Source organism: Saccopteryx bilineata, chromosome 1 (genome assembly GCF_036850765.1).
Source record: "Saccopteryx bilineata isolate mSacBil1 chromosome 1, mSacBil1_pri_phased_curated, whole genome shotgun sequence".
Lineage (NCBI taxonomy): Eukaryota > Metazoa > Chordata > Mammalia > Chiroptera > Emballonuridae > Saccopteryx > Saccopteryx bilineata.
This window is the reverse complement of record NC_089490.1, coordinates 152,967,082-152,981,084: the sequence shown is the minus strand read 5'-3', so window position 1 is coordinate 152,981,084 and position 14,003 is coordinate 152,967,082. Positions and strand designations below refer to the sequence as shown.

Here is a 14,003-nt window from a genome sequence, read left to right as displayed (position 1 = left end):
TGCTGCCAACTCGGGACTAGCACCCAAAAGACCAGAGCGTGGGGACCCTTTCCCTCCAACCCCTCAGACTGGGGGCTCCCAAGGGAACACCCCCCTTTCTCTTTTACTGCTTCCCTAGACTGGCTCCTCTCCTCTTTCCCACACATCTGAGTTCAGGACCACCCTCCAACCACCTCATCCTTTCCAGACCCAATCCTTGTTCAGACGCTGGGAGGCTCAAATCAGAAGCTGCCCCCAAGAAGGCTCACTTAGCTAAGGAGGAACATTCCTCAGCTCCCTGCTCACCAGGGCCCTGGTTACAACTAGAGAAACTTGAGGCAGCTAACAGGCAGGACTTACATGGAGCTCCAAGAGCATGGCTTGGCAGCCAGGCCCCAGCTAGTGGGTGGTCTACTTGGAAAGCAATTTCAGGATAGAGGCTGGCTGGGGTCCCTGCCCACTCCCACAGTTTTCTGACTCTGAGGTTTGTGGTGGTGGATTCCTCCACTGTTTAGGTTGACTCAGCCCGGTGTGGCAGAAAGGCTGAAGTTCCCAGACAGTAAAGAAGGTAAGTCTTAGTTTCTCCATCCTAGGTGGACTGAGCCTCAAAGAGGGATGTTTCTGAGCTCAGGACACAGCAGGGAAATTGGCCTCGAAGACTGGGTTTGTGGCCCCTGAAGCTTGGCTGCCGTGTATGTGTATGATGTGTGTGTGTGTGTACACCCCCCCCCCCATCTCCCGGGACCTCAGCCTCCCTGTCTCCCACCCAGACCCAGCATCCCAACCACAGAGCTCTGGCTTAGCTTGCCAAATAATTGAAATGTAAACAGACCCCTGGGGCAGGGGTTCTCAGCTCATGCCACACACACACACACACACACACACATACACACACACGGCACAGACACTGCCACCCATACAAGGCTTAGCAGACAGGATCACAAGCAGACCCACAGCCAACATGCTTACATACTCAGTTGTCATTCATACTCAGAGCTGCGCACAGGGAGAGGGACACTGTCAAAGGCACCACTCTTTAGAATAAAAAGGTAGCCCTGGCTGGTTGGCTCAGTGGTAGAACCTCGACCTGGCGTGCAGGAGTCCCGGGTTCGATTCCCGGCTAGGGCACACAGGAGAAGCGCCCATCTGTTTCTCCACCCCTCCCCCTCTCCTTCCTCTGTGTCTCTCTCTTCCCCTCCCGCAGCCAAGGCTCCATTGGAGCAAAGTTGGCCTGGGCGCTGAGGATGGCTCTATGGCCTCTGCCCCAGGTGCTAGAGTGGCTCTGGTTGCAACAGAGCGACGCCCGGATGGGCAGAGCATCGCCCCCTGGTGGGCGTGCCGGGTGGATCCCGGTCGGGCACATGCGGGAGTCTGTCTGACTGCATTCCCGTTTCTGGCTTCAGAAAAATACAAAAATACAAAAAAAAAAAAAAAAAAAAAAAAAGGTCACAGCATCACACATTCTGTCCTATGCTCACAGCCATGCACACCCATGTTGATGGTCATGCTCCAAGTCCTGCATGATCATAACATCAGCATCACACTCTCTACCCTTTGCCCTTCGAGGGGTGGTCCCTGCCCTTGTGCTAACCCTGTCACACATTGACCTGACAGGCTGGCTCCCATTTCCTCTAGGCCTTATTCTCCCCACTCTGCCGGTCCCAGTAGGGTGAGGCCCTTGGCAGATGAGGTTTCTGAAAGCAGAAGTGGCTGGCTGGTAGGTGAGGTCCCAGCAGATGAGGCCCCAGACTGGCCAGCTCATGTGAACCAAGAGGCTAGGCTGGTTACTCTCTGGTAGCTGGACTCCTGGTGCAGCCACCAGCAGGCCTTGCAGGACATCAGGACCCTGCTGAATATGGAGGCTACAGCATCTCCTGCCAGCAGAAGTAACTCAGGTAGCGGGTATGGTCTTTGTCCAGCACCAGCAGGTACTTGGCCAGCTCCTTGAGGCTCTAGAAGTTGTCCACGTGGATGAAGGTGTCGGGCAGCAAGAATTGTTTGTAGTTCCTCCTCCTGGGGCCCAACACCATGGCATGGTCCAGGCCTGCAGGACATTCTTTCACAGCTTCTCCATGATGTAGCTGGGGTGCAAGCCAGGTAAAACTTCTACTGGTGTCATGGTCCAGCCACGACTAGTCTGTTACAGGGTCCTCAAACGGGAAAAGGTATGGAATTAAATAAATGATAGACAGAGAATTAAAGATATATACATAAAGATGGGTTCGGGAGGACCGCACGGCAAACAGTTTCTATTGCTCCTAAGCTGATGCAATGGCGGCCCCCAGAAGCACATCCATCTTTATTCAGGGAAAAAAACATGGTCCATTAGCAATTCAATTGTTTCCAAGACAACTCAAAGACAACCCCCACCATAGCATTTAGATCTAACTTTACACCAATAAGAAACTAACTTCCAGCCTCTTCTGGAGAACATGGGTGGGATAAGCAATAATCAGGTATAGCTCTTTGTTAACTGGGCAGGTGAGATGGGTGGTTAGGCCCAGCACCTGTCCCCTGAATATAAAAACACCCTGTTTATATTTTGATCCCCAACATACTGGGACAGCCACTCAGTCATTACCGTCTGGGACAGTGGCTTGTGGGAGCACCTGTACACATCCACGTTGCGATGAACTTAAAGCATCCGGTCGAGCCTGACCAGGCGGTGGCGCAATGGATAGAGGGTCGAACTGGGATGCAGAGGACCCAGGTTCGAGACCCCAAGGTCGCCAGCTTGAGCGCGGGCTCATCTGGTTTGAGCAAAGCTCACCAGCTTGGACCCAAGGTCGCTGGCTCAAGCAAAAGGTTACTCGGTCCGCTGAAGGCCCACAATCAAGGCACATATGAGAAAGCAATCAATGAACAACTAAGGTGTCACACGTGCAACGAAAAACTAATGATTGATGCTTCTCATCTTTCCGTTCCTGTTTGTTTGTCCCTGTCTATCCCTCTCTCTGACTCTCTGTTTAAAAATAAATAAATAAATAAATAAATAAATAAAGGAAATTGTTTTAAAAAAAAAACATACGGTCGAATCCTTCCTCCAGTTGGACACCACCAAGGCCACCAACTCGATCTTGGCTGAGACGTTGGCCAACTGGCCAGGCCAAGGCTCAAGCTAACCGTGCCACGTGAAGATGTCCAAGTCTTTGCAGTAGGACGTGGTGGAACAGTAGTACCCATACAGGGCCTTCAGCTGTGGTCAGTGACTGGACAGCTCCAGACTGAACCAGACCCAGCACTGGCCGGACGGCCTTGGGAAAGCAGAAGCTGTGCCTGTGGTCGGTATCTACCTCAGGAGGATGTATGAGGGCTGCACCCACCTGAGGGTACACGCTGTGGTCAACAGCCCACTGGCAGTTGACTGTGCTGGACCACAGCTCTGAGCAGCGGGATGCAGCTGCAGGGTGTTGACTGCCTATGTCCATGGCAGAGAAGCAAGAGTGAGAGGGCAGGGGGCCCCGAGATGGCCTGGCAGGGCTTTGACCACTCATTAGGAGCTATGGTGACAGAGTCCATTATCAACTAAGGGGACTACATGGGCTCATGGGACACATGCAGGTAAGAGATGAAGCACATGGCCAAAAGCAGCTGCAACAGCACCCCAAGGAGATGATGGTGCCAGAGATATCTTGTCTTGGCCCAGCAGAGTGGATCTGTGGGTCAGAGCAGCTGGGAGGAGGAAGAGTGGAGGCAGTATCATTGGTAACAAAAATAATAACCCACACGTAGAGGGTGCACAGGGTTACCAAAGTTAATATTCATGAGTCCCAAGGTAGGTAGGCACTGTTATGATTCCTGTTTTACAGATAAGAAAACTGAGGCCAGATGACTCAGAGTGAGGAAATGGCAGAGTTGGAATTTCAACAAAGACAGTCTGACTCAAGTCGACTTTTTCCTACCCACTGGGCAACTTGACTTCTCTACCTGGGGATGGGTTCTTACGGAAGGTGGGAAAGGTCCCAACAGCTCTTAAGCCTCACTTTGACCCTGTCCTTTCTCAGCTTCCCCAGACTCTTCCTCAATATGGGGAGAAGACAGAGTTGATTACAAGAGGCTCCCAGTGCACTGGAGGCTTAAATCTCAAGATCTGTCTGGGAGGGGCACAATGGGATTGGGTTCTTCTTTTTTCTTTTTCTTTTTTTAATTTTTATGTATTGATTTTGGAGAGAAAGAGGGAAACATTATTTGTTGTTCCACTTATTTATGCATTCATTGGTTGATTCTTTTATGTGCCCTGACTGGGGATCGAACCCTCAACCTTGGTGTATAAGGATGACACTCCAACCAACTGAGCTACCAGGCCAGTGTGGGATTTGGTTTTGAAAGTTATATAAGAGCTCACCAGGTAAAGTAGGAGTCAAGGAGAAGAGTGTTCCTGGCAGAGGAAACAGCCAATGCAACAGTCTGGAGATGAAAGAGAGCCTGGCATGTTTGCAGGGAGAGCAGAGAAAGTGCTAGGTGATGCCAGTGTGGACTTGATTTTATATTTACTGTATTTGGTGTTTTACATTCAGTAAGTGCTCAGAAACAGCTCCTCTGGGTCTGTGCTGGCTGATTTCCCTCAATTCCCAGTCTTTCCTGCCCCCATGGACGATCACACAGTCCTCCCAGACCCCAGTTCCCAACCAGTGGACTGGAAATCTAAGACCTTGGGCTTGCAGCCCTGGAACTTCCCGTCTCACAGATGATAAAACTGAGACCCAGAGAGACACATCTATCTCTCTTTTTTTTTTTTTTTTTTGCATTTTTCTGAAGCTGGAAACAGGGAGAGACAGTCAGACAGACTCCCGCATGCGCCCTACCGGGATCCACCCGGCACGCCCACCAGGGGCGATGCTCTGCCCACCAGGGGGCGATGCTCTGCCCCTCCGGGGCGTCGCCATGTTGCGACCAGAGCCACTCTAGCGCCTGAGGCAGAGGCCACAGAGCCATCCCCAGCGCCCGGGCCATCTTTGCTCCAATGGAGCCTTGGCTGCGGGAGGGGAAGAGAGAGACAGAGAGAATGGAGGGAGGGGGGGTGGAGAAGCAAATGGGCGCTTCTCCTGTGTGCCCTGGCCGGGAATCGAATCCCGGTCCTCCGCACGCTAGGTCAACGCTCTACCACTGAGCCAACCGGCCAGGGCCACACATCTGTCTCTTGCCTAAATACACACAACTAGAGCCATTATGATCCAGAAACTTAACTCTCTCCTCTTAATGTAATCCCAAACTTCTCTCCCACTTCGTATGTAGAGCTCAAATCTACAGCCCGAAACTGTCCAATAGAACTTTCTGCACCATCCAATTCACTGGCCACTAGCCTGGCATAGCTACTGAGCCCTTGAAATGTGGCTGTTGTGTCTGAGGAGTGGAGATCTTCATGCTCATTTACACTTAACCATGGCTATTCTCTTCTATAAATCAAAAACAACTTGAAAATAAAAAGGAAAAACAAACCAAAAGCAGTGTCTGGTTCTCAATTCAATAACTGGAAAACTTTTAAGTACATTTGGAACACGTTGGATGTGCAAATCGCCTTCTTCCACCATGTTTCATGGAGTCCAAGGACAGATCAAGTCTCTACAATGAAAGCTGAGTGTCTGTATTAGGTATGTTGGGATGAACACACCAAGACTTGAGGTGAAAAAGAGAATGAGGTGGCTCAGTGGATCAAGCGTTGACTTGGAATGCTGAGGTCCCCGGTTCAAAACCCTGGGCTTGCCTGGTCAAGGCACATATGGGAGTTGATGCTTCCTGCTCCTTCCCACCTTCTCCCTCTCCCTCTCTCTCTCTTTCTCTCTCCTCTAAAAAGAATAAATTAAAAAAATAATAATAAGCCTGACCAGGCGGTGGCGCAGTGGATAGAGAGTCGGACTGGGATGCAGAGGACCCAGGTTCGAGACCCCGAGGTCACCAGCTTGAGCACGGGCTCATCTGGTTTGAGCAAAAGCCCACCAGCTTGAACCCAAGGTCGCTGGCTCCAGCAAGGGGTTACTCGGTCTGCTGAAGGCCCGCGGTTAAGGCACATATGAGAAAGCAATCAATGAACAACTAAGGTGTTGCAACATGCAACGAAAAACTAATGATTGATGCTTCTCGTCTCTCTCCATTCCTGTCTGTCTGTCCCTGTCTGTCCCTCTCTCTGACTCACTGTCTCTGTAAAAAATAAATAAATAAATAAAATTAAAAAAATAATAATAAAAAGAATGAAAATATCTCAAGCCTGACCAGGCGGTGGCACAGTGGATAGAGCAACAGACTGGGACACAGAGGACTCGGGTTCCAAACCCTGAGGTCACTGGCTTGAGCGCAGGCTCATCTGGTTTGAGCAAGGCTCACCAGCTTGAGCCCAAGGTCACTGGCTAGAGCAAGGGGTAACTCAGTCTGCTGTAGCCCCCCCAGTCAAGGCACATATGAGAAAGCAATCAATGAACAACTAAGGTGTTGCAATGAAGAGTTGATGCTTCTCATCTCTCTCCCTTTTGGTCTTTGTGTCTCTCTGTCTCTGTCACCAAAAAACCCCCCACCATAAAACAAAAAAAAAACCCTTCAATAATGTTTATATTGATCACACATTGGAATAATACTAGTTTGAATGTGTTGGGTTAAAGAAAGTATATTATTAAATTAATTTAATAAAATATACTCCAGGTTGCCAAAACTTCATATGAAAATATGGCTACTAGAAAAATACTAGCTATACATGTTGCTTGCATTGTATCCCTATTGGACAGTGTTTGTTGCTCTAGAATTTCTAAGAAATGAAAACTACTGAAATGAATTGTAATTTAAAATGCATTGACCTGGCTCTGGCTGGATAGCTTGGTTGGTCAGAGCATTGTCTCCCAACACAAAGGTTGTGGGGTTCAATCCCTGGTCAGGGAACATACAGGAACAGATCAGTGTTACTGTTTCTCTCTCTTCTCTTTCCCCCTTTCTTTCTCTCTAAAAATCAATAAATACAGAAAAATGTTTTTAAGTGTACCTGTGATGACAACAGCTAAGAGCACAAGCGCTTTTTTTTTTTTTTTTTACAGAGAGAGAGTCAGAGAGAGGGACAGACAGACAGGGAGGAAGAGAGGTGAGAAACATCAATTCTTTATTATAGACCTTAGTTGTTCAATTGCTTTCTCACATGTGCCTTGACCAGGGGGCTACTGCAGAGTGAGTGACACCTTGCTCAAACCAGCAACCTTTGGGCTCAAGCCAGCGATTATGGAGTCATGTCTATGATCCCACACTGAAACCAGTGACCCCTCCCTCAAGCCGGATGAGCCTGTGCTCAAGCCAGAGACCTGAGCACTAGGTCCTCTGCATCCTAGGCCGATGCTCTATCCACTGCACCACCACCTGGTCAGGCTAGAGCACAAGCTTTGAAAAAATAATAATAAATTGCCTGACCTGTGGTGGTGCAGTGGATAAAGTGTTGACCTGGAACAAAGAGGTCGCAGGTTGAAAACCAAGGGCTTGCCCAGTCAAGTCACATATGGGAGTTGATGCTTTCTGTCCCTACCCCCCACCCCGCCTTCTCTCTAAAATGATTAAATTAAAAAAGAAATAAACAAAAAATAATAATAATTATCCCTGGCCAGTTGGCTCAGTTGTAGAGTCTTGCTCCAGCATGTAGATGTTCTGGGTTCAATTCCTGGTCAGAGCACACAGGAGAAGCTTCCATCTGCTTCTCCACCCCTCCTCCTCTCTTTCTTTTCCTTCTTTGCCAGTGGCTTGATTGCTTTGGTTTGAGGGACTTGGCTCCACGTGCTGATGGCTGGTGGGGCCTCCTGCTCAGGCCTAAAAATAGCTCGGTTGCCAAGCAATGCCCAGATGGATAGAACATCGCCCTGTAGGGGGCTTGCCCTGTGGACCTTGTGCAGATGTATGCTGCAGTTTGTCTGTCTCCCTCTTCTCACTAAAAAAAATAAACAAAAATAAAAATAAATAAAAAATAATAAAGAAAAAATAAAATGCACCAATCTTAAGATATCCTTGCCTGACCAGGCGGTGGCGCGGTGGATAGAGCGTCGGACTGGGATGCGGAAGGACCCAGGTTCAAGACCCCGGGGTTGCCAGCTTGAGCTTGGGCTCATCTGGCTTGAGCAAAAAGCTCACTAGCATGGACCCAAGGTCACTGGCTCGAGCGGGGGGAGGGGGTTGTTAGTCGGTCTCCTGAAGGCCCGCAGTTATGGCACATATGAGAAAGCAATCAATGAACAACTACGGTGTTGCAACGAAAAACTGATGATTGATGCTTCTCATCTCTCTCTGTTCCTGTCTGTCTGTCCCTATCTATCCCTCTCTGACTCTCTCTCTCTGTCCCTGTAATAAATAAATAAATAAATAAATAAATAAAAATATACACTCTGGATTGATGACTTCATATTAAACAAGGATGTAAAATATCTCATTAATAATTTTCTATATTGATTACATATTGAGATAATGCACTGGATGAAATAATAAATGTCATTAACATTAATTTTACTAGTATCTTTCTAATCTTTTAAAAAAGTTATTTATTGATTTTTAAGAGAAAGGAATGGAGAGAGAGAGAGAGAGACATCAATTTGTTGTTCCACTTGTTTATGCACTCATTGGTTGATGCTTATATGAGCCCTGATCAGGGATTGAACACATAATTCTGGCATACTGGGATGACATTCTAACCACCTAAGCTACCTGGCCAGGTCTTTCTATTCTTTTTTTTTTTGTAGCAGAGACAGAGAGAGTCAGAGAGAGGGACAGATAGGGACAGACAGACAGGAACAGAGAGAGATGAGAAACATCAATTCTTCTTTGCTGTTCCTTAGTTGTTCATTGATTACTTTCTCATATGTGCCTTGACTGGGGGGCTACAGCAGACCGAGTGACCCCTTGCTCGAGCCAGCGACCTTCAGCTCAAGCTGGTGAGCCTTGGTCAAACCAGATGAGCCCGCGCTCAAACTGGCGAACTCGGGGTCTCGAACCTGGGTCCTCCACATCCCAGTCCTACGCTCTATCCACTGTGCCACTACCTGGTCAGGCTCTTTCGAATTATTTTTAATATGGCTGCTAGAAAATCGAAAATTACAGCCTGACCAGGCAGTGGCACAGTGAATAGAGTGTTGGACTGGGATGTGAAGGACCCAGGTTTGAGACCCCAAGGTCGCAGGCTTGAGCACGGGCTCATCTGGCTTGAGCGTGGGATCATAGACATGACTCCATGGTCGCTGGCTTGAAGCCTCAGGTCCCTGGCTTGAGCCCAAGGTCTCTGCCTTGAGCGCAGGGTTACTTGCTCTGCTGTAGCCCCCACTACCACCACCCAATCAAGGCACATATGAGAAAGCAATTAATGAACAACTAAGAAGCCACAACGAAGAATTGATGCTTCTCATCTCTCTCCTTGCCTGCCTCTCTGTCCCTCTCTGTCCCCTCTCTGTCTTTCACACAAAAAGGAAAACAGAAAATTACATAGTGAAAGAAAAAAGTTTGTGGTTCCTAAAAAAGCTAAACATAGAATTGTTGTAAGGCACCAGAAAGCTGAAAAATTAATATTGATATTCTAGGAGAAAAGGTCAGGCTTTCCCGTCCCATCCTTCCTTTAGGGAGGGGAGGGAGAAGAATGTAGAAGTTTCTGGCTTACAAGAACAATGGGTCATTTAGGGGTGTTTTTTTTTTAATTTTTTTTAATTATTCATTTTAGAGAGGAGAGGGAGAGACAGAGAGAGAGAAGGGGGAGGAGCTGGAAGCATCAATTCCCATATGTGCCTTGACCAGGCAAGCCCAGGGTTTCGAACCGGCAACCTCAGCATTTCCAGGTCCACGCTTTATCCACTGCACCACCACAGGTCAGGTCAACCCGTCCTGGAATCTTGAGAGTAAAATACCTCTAAGCAAAGGAGGGAAGATGAACCTTAAAAGATTTGTAAACATCTTTGAGTGTGTTACCTTGAAAGTCTTAATGTTTCTGTATATCCCCTAAACAAATGTGTTCTTGTGCCATGATGTCATAATCTCTCCTGCCCGTGTGTGATATAAACAGCCCCTGAAATATTTTAGGGGCTTGTACACGATTTGGGTCTGCTGCCTCGTGTCAGCCATATGCGGCTGGCATATTTAATAAATCTCCTTTAATAAAACTCTTCAAAATTCATCTGGACTTGGGTCTCTATGTAAACCCGATGGAGTGAGGTACAGTACTTTTCAGAATCTGGGGTATGGTACTTTATAACATATGAGGGCTTGTAAGGCCAGGAGCCGTCATCGTGACCATTCACATGCAGGTTCCCATTGGATTCGGGCAGACGATAAAGAAATGGCGGAGTCAGAGGATGGGGGGCCATCCTATTTATTGGTGTCTCACCAAGACAGGCAAACCACAAAAGAAGACAAGGGAAAAGCAGAAAACCAGCTCTTCCCATGAAGGGCAAGGGATCAGGGGAGCCCCTGCAATTGTGATAGCAGGAACTGTTTGTCTGAGCTCCTGGTCTGTCCCACTTTATAGTGTAGAAAACCAAAATCCCTTAATCCAATATACAAACAAGGAAGTCTCCGATACAAAGTCACTCATCCAAGGCATAATTGGATTTCTCATGATAGTGCACCACCCAGATCATACAATCAGTCAAGGGTGTGGGGAAAAGCTTAGTCCCAAAACCAAACCTCAGGCTACAACAACCTGGCCTGCTTATAGCCTGTCCCCCACACCCAATATAAGTCACAAGCGAGCAAACATATATATCATGTTTACAAACTTATTTGACCAACAGGGCTTATCTGGGATCCAGTGTTTCATGTCACTGGGCAGAGACACCCCAAATCGGCTGGACTCTTGAATCTCGAGGAGAGGCGTCACCTGAGACGTTCCAGGGCTCCCGGATTTCCTGTGGGTTCGGACAGTTCTCCAGTAGACGCCTCCTGGTTCCCAAATTCAACAATTTGGACAATTCGGCAGAGAAATCAAGGGGGTAGGTAAGGCAACTCTTTGGCTTTACTGAATTCTAGCTTTCCTTTGAATTCTCGCTTTCGCTTTCCTATTTGGGACTAGAAGTAAGAAGAGTGGATTTGGGGGCTTTGCTGAGTTGTGACTCCGGGTGTTGGGCAGATAAAATGTATTATGCTCACTTTGTTAAAGATGGCGCTGCCCATGTGAGGCCATTGCCCAGGTGATATTAATGTGTGTTGAGAATCCTTGTAGCCTGGGGCTTAGTTTTGGAATTAAGCCTTTCCCACCCTTTTTGATGTGGGGTGGTACAATCCAATCATGCCTCAGAGAAGTGACTTTGTATTAGAGACTTCCCTATTTTTATATTGGATTAAAGGTTTTGAATCTACACTATAAAATGGGGGCAGAATGAGAGCTTGCGCTCTTGGTTCCTGAGATTATCATTAGAGGAGAGAGCAGAGCAGAGAGCAGAGAAAGGCCATGTGGAGGAGGCCAGGAGAAGCAGCCAAGATGGCGGAGTGTTGAGTGAGAAGTCAGTTTGTGCAGTTTGTGCAGGGAGGAGGAAGGAGATGGGAAACAGAGGTGAATAAGTCTGGTGAGCTAGAAACCTTTGATTCTAGGAAACTCAGATAAGTCAGTAGCTTTGTGAGCACTGAACGTGAGTGAGTTTTGGAGCCCAGTGAGTGTTTTTACTTGCCCGCCGGGTGCAAGCTAGGATTAAAGATGACGGCCCACCAGTTTTTGGCTCCGTTGTTTCTTTACCGACTGTCCGAATCCAATGCGAACCTGCATGGGCCAGGCGGCTGCTGTGATAGTGGCCCTGGCAGCCCTGGCTACTGGCTCTACACCGGGGATGTGGAACTCCAGTGGTGTAGGTAGGGCCTTCAGAACTACTTTGCTGTTTGTAACTAGTCTATAGTCTATCTGGATTTGGGGTATCACGTGGGGATTAGACGTGGTCTCACTCATGTGATATGCTCTCCAAGACCGAGACGTCGGTGGGGAGTTTCTTGGCCCTGTCCAGGTTTTGGTGGGGGACATTTGATTATACTTTGGGAGGATGATTAGTGGGGATTGGGTCCTGCTTCAGGCTCTTGGGATATCTGCTCATACTTTAGAAGGACATTAGTGGGAATCGAGTGGACCAGGTCCACCAGGTCTGCTGCGGGACTTCAGAGACATCAGTTTCTCTAAGAGAGGCATTAGTAGGGACTTCATCCTGCCCAGAACTTCCAGAGGTGTCTAGTTGTGCTCTCAGTAAAATGGCATCAGTGGGGACAATTGTTTCTTCTCTGGAAAAGACATTAATGGAGATTGGGTCTGTCTAGAATTAGTCTCACATCGCACTGAATCAATGGAGGCTGAGCTAACCTGGATTGATTAATCTCACTCACCTCGGAATTCCAGAGTCTTCTCTTTGTATTTATTTATCCAGATCTCAGTCTTTGTTTTTAATGTGTCTGTCTCGAAACCCCTGGTTTAATGGAATCTCTGGTGCCGTGGCCTCTGTGCACCTGAGAGGCCACGAGGGAGTGCCCTTCCCTTGTCTATGAAGCATTGTCTTTGTTTGTCAAAATATTCGGTATTGGCCCTGGCCGGTTGGCTCAGTGGTAGAGCGTTGGCCTGGCATGCAGGAGTCCCAGGTTCGATTCCCGGCCAGGGCACACAGGAGAAGCGCCCATCTGCTTCTCCACCCCTCCCCCTCTCCTTCCTCTCTGTCTTTCTTTTCCCCCTCCCACAGCCAAGGCTCCATTGGAGCAAAGTTGGCCCGGGTGCTGAGGATGGCTCCATGGCCTCTGCCTCAAGCGCTAGAATGGCCCTGGTTGCAACAGAGCTACGTCTCAGATGGGCAGAGCATCGCCCCCAGGTGGGCGTGCTGGGTGGATCTCGGTCGGGCGCATGCGGGAGTCTGTCTGACTGCCTCCCCGTTTCCAACTTCAGAAAAATACACACACACAAAAAAATCCGGTATTATTCTAATTGAAATAAAGCGCACTCATGATTTGTTTGTATATGTGAAGTCCTTTGTTTAATGTCTAAATGTGTCTGTTTTAAGGCCTGGCTTGAGTTTTGTGTCAAAATTGGATGTTTCTGACTAAAAAGCAATCTTAAGTGGCGAATTGTTGTTCTCTTTGTTCTCAAATTCTAGCTTCAGGGCACTCTATCTGATTTCTCCCCTGAAGAAATTATTCTCTTCTATAGGCTTCTTCCCTTGGTTTTGTGTAACAATTAATACCTCTATAGTCAAACACCCTTTTATTCCAGGTGCTAGTTAATTATCTATCTCATCTTTCTTGTTTTTACTAGTGCACTAATTCTTTTTTTTTCTTTTTTCTTTTGTATTTTTCTGAAGCTGGAAACGGGGAGAGACAGTCAGACAGACTCCCGCATGCGCCCGACTGGGGTCCACCCGGCACGCCCACCAGGGGCGAAGCTCTGCCCACCAGGGGGCGATGCTCTGCCCCTCCGGGGCCTCTGCCGCGACCAGAGCCACTCTAGCACCTGGGGCAGAGGCCACAGAGCCATCCCCAGCGCCCCGGCCATCTTTGCTCCGATGGAGCCTTGGCTGCCGGAGGGGAAGAGAGAGACAGAGAGGAAGGAGGAGGGGGGGGTGGAGAAGCAAATGGTGCCGTGGCCTGTGTGCACCTGAGAGGCCACACGATTCCCGGCCAGGGCACGCTTCTCCTATGTGCCCTGGCCGGGAATCGAACCCAGGTCCCCCGCACGCCAGGCTGATGCTCTACCGCTGAGCCAACCGGCCAGGGCCGTGCACTAATTCTTATATTCTCCTGGAACAAGTTTCAGTTTTGTAATAGGTACCGCCAGCTGGAACTTTTAATCCCCAGATAGTAAGAAAAGTCTGGAATATCATAACTGAGGATCCAGGCTGTCCCGATCAGTTTCCATACTTTAATCAATAGCTAAATTTAACAATAAATCTGCCTCAGCGGCTTAAAGTCTTGCTCAATGAATGTACAGAATGGGTGTCACGTCTTCTTGGTCAAGCCAAAATTGAGTCAGAAACAGAAAAAAGAATGGCTAAAGTAGTAGTAGCAGCCCTCCAAGAGACAAACTCTTTTAAGGATAAGGAACCCCCAAGGGAGCGAAATAAAGAAGGGGA

General features: G+C 48.3%; 1 pseudogene; it reads right to left on the bottom strand.

Annotated features, from left to right (window-relative positions):
- Window positions 1–1,841: 1,841 nt before the first annotated feature.
- The window catches only part of LOC136319389 (3-galactosyl-N-acetylglucosaminide 4-alpha-L-fucosyltransferase FUT3-like), a 30,868-nt pseudogene continuing 18,706 nt past the window's right edge, over window positions 1,842–14,003 (bottom strand).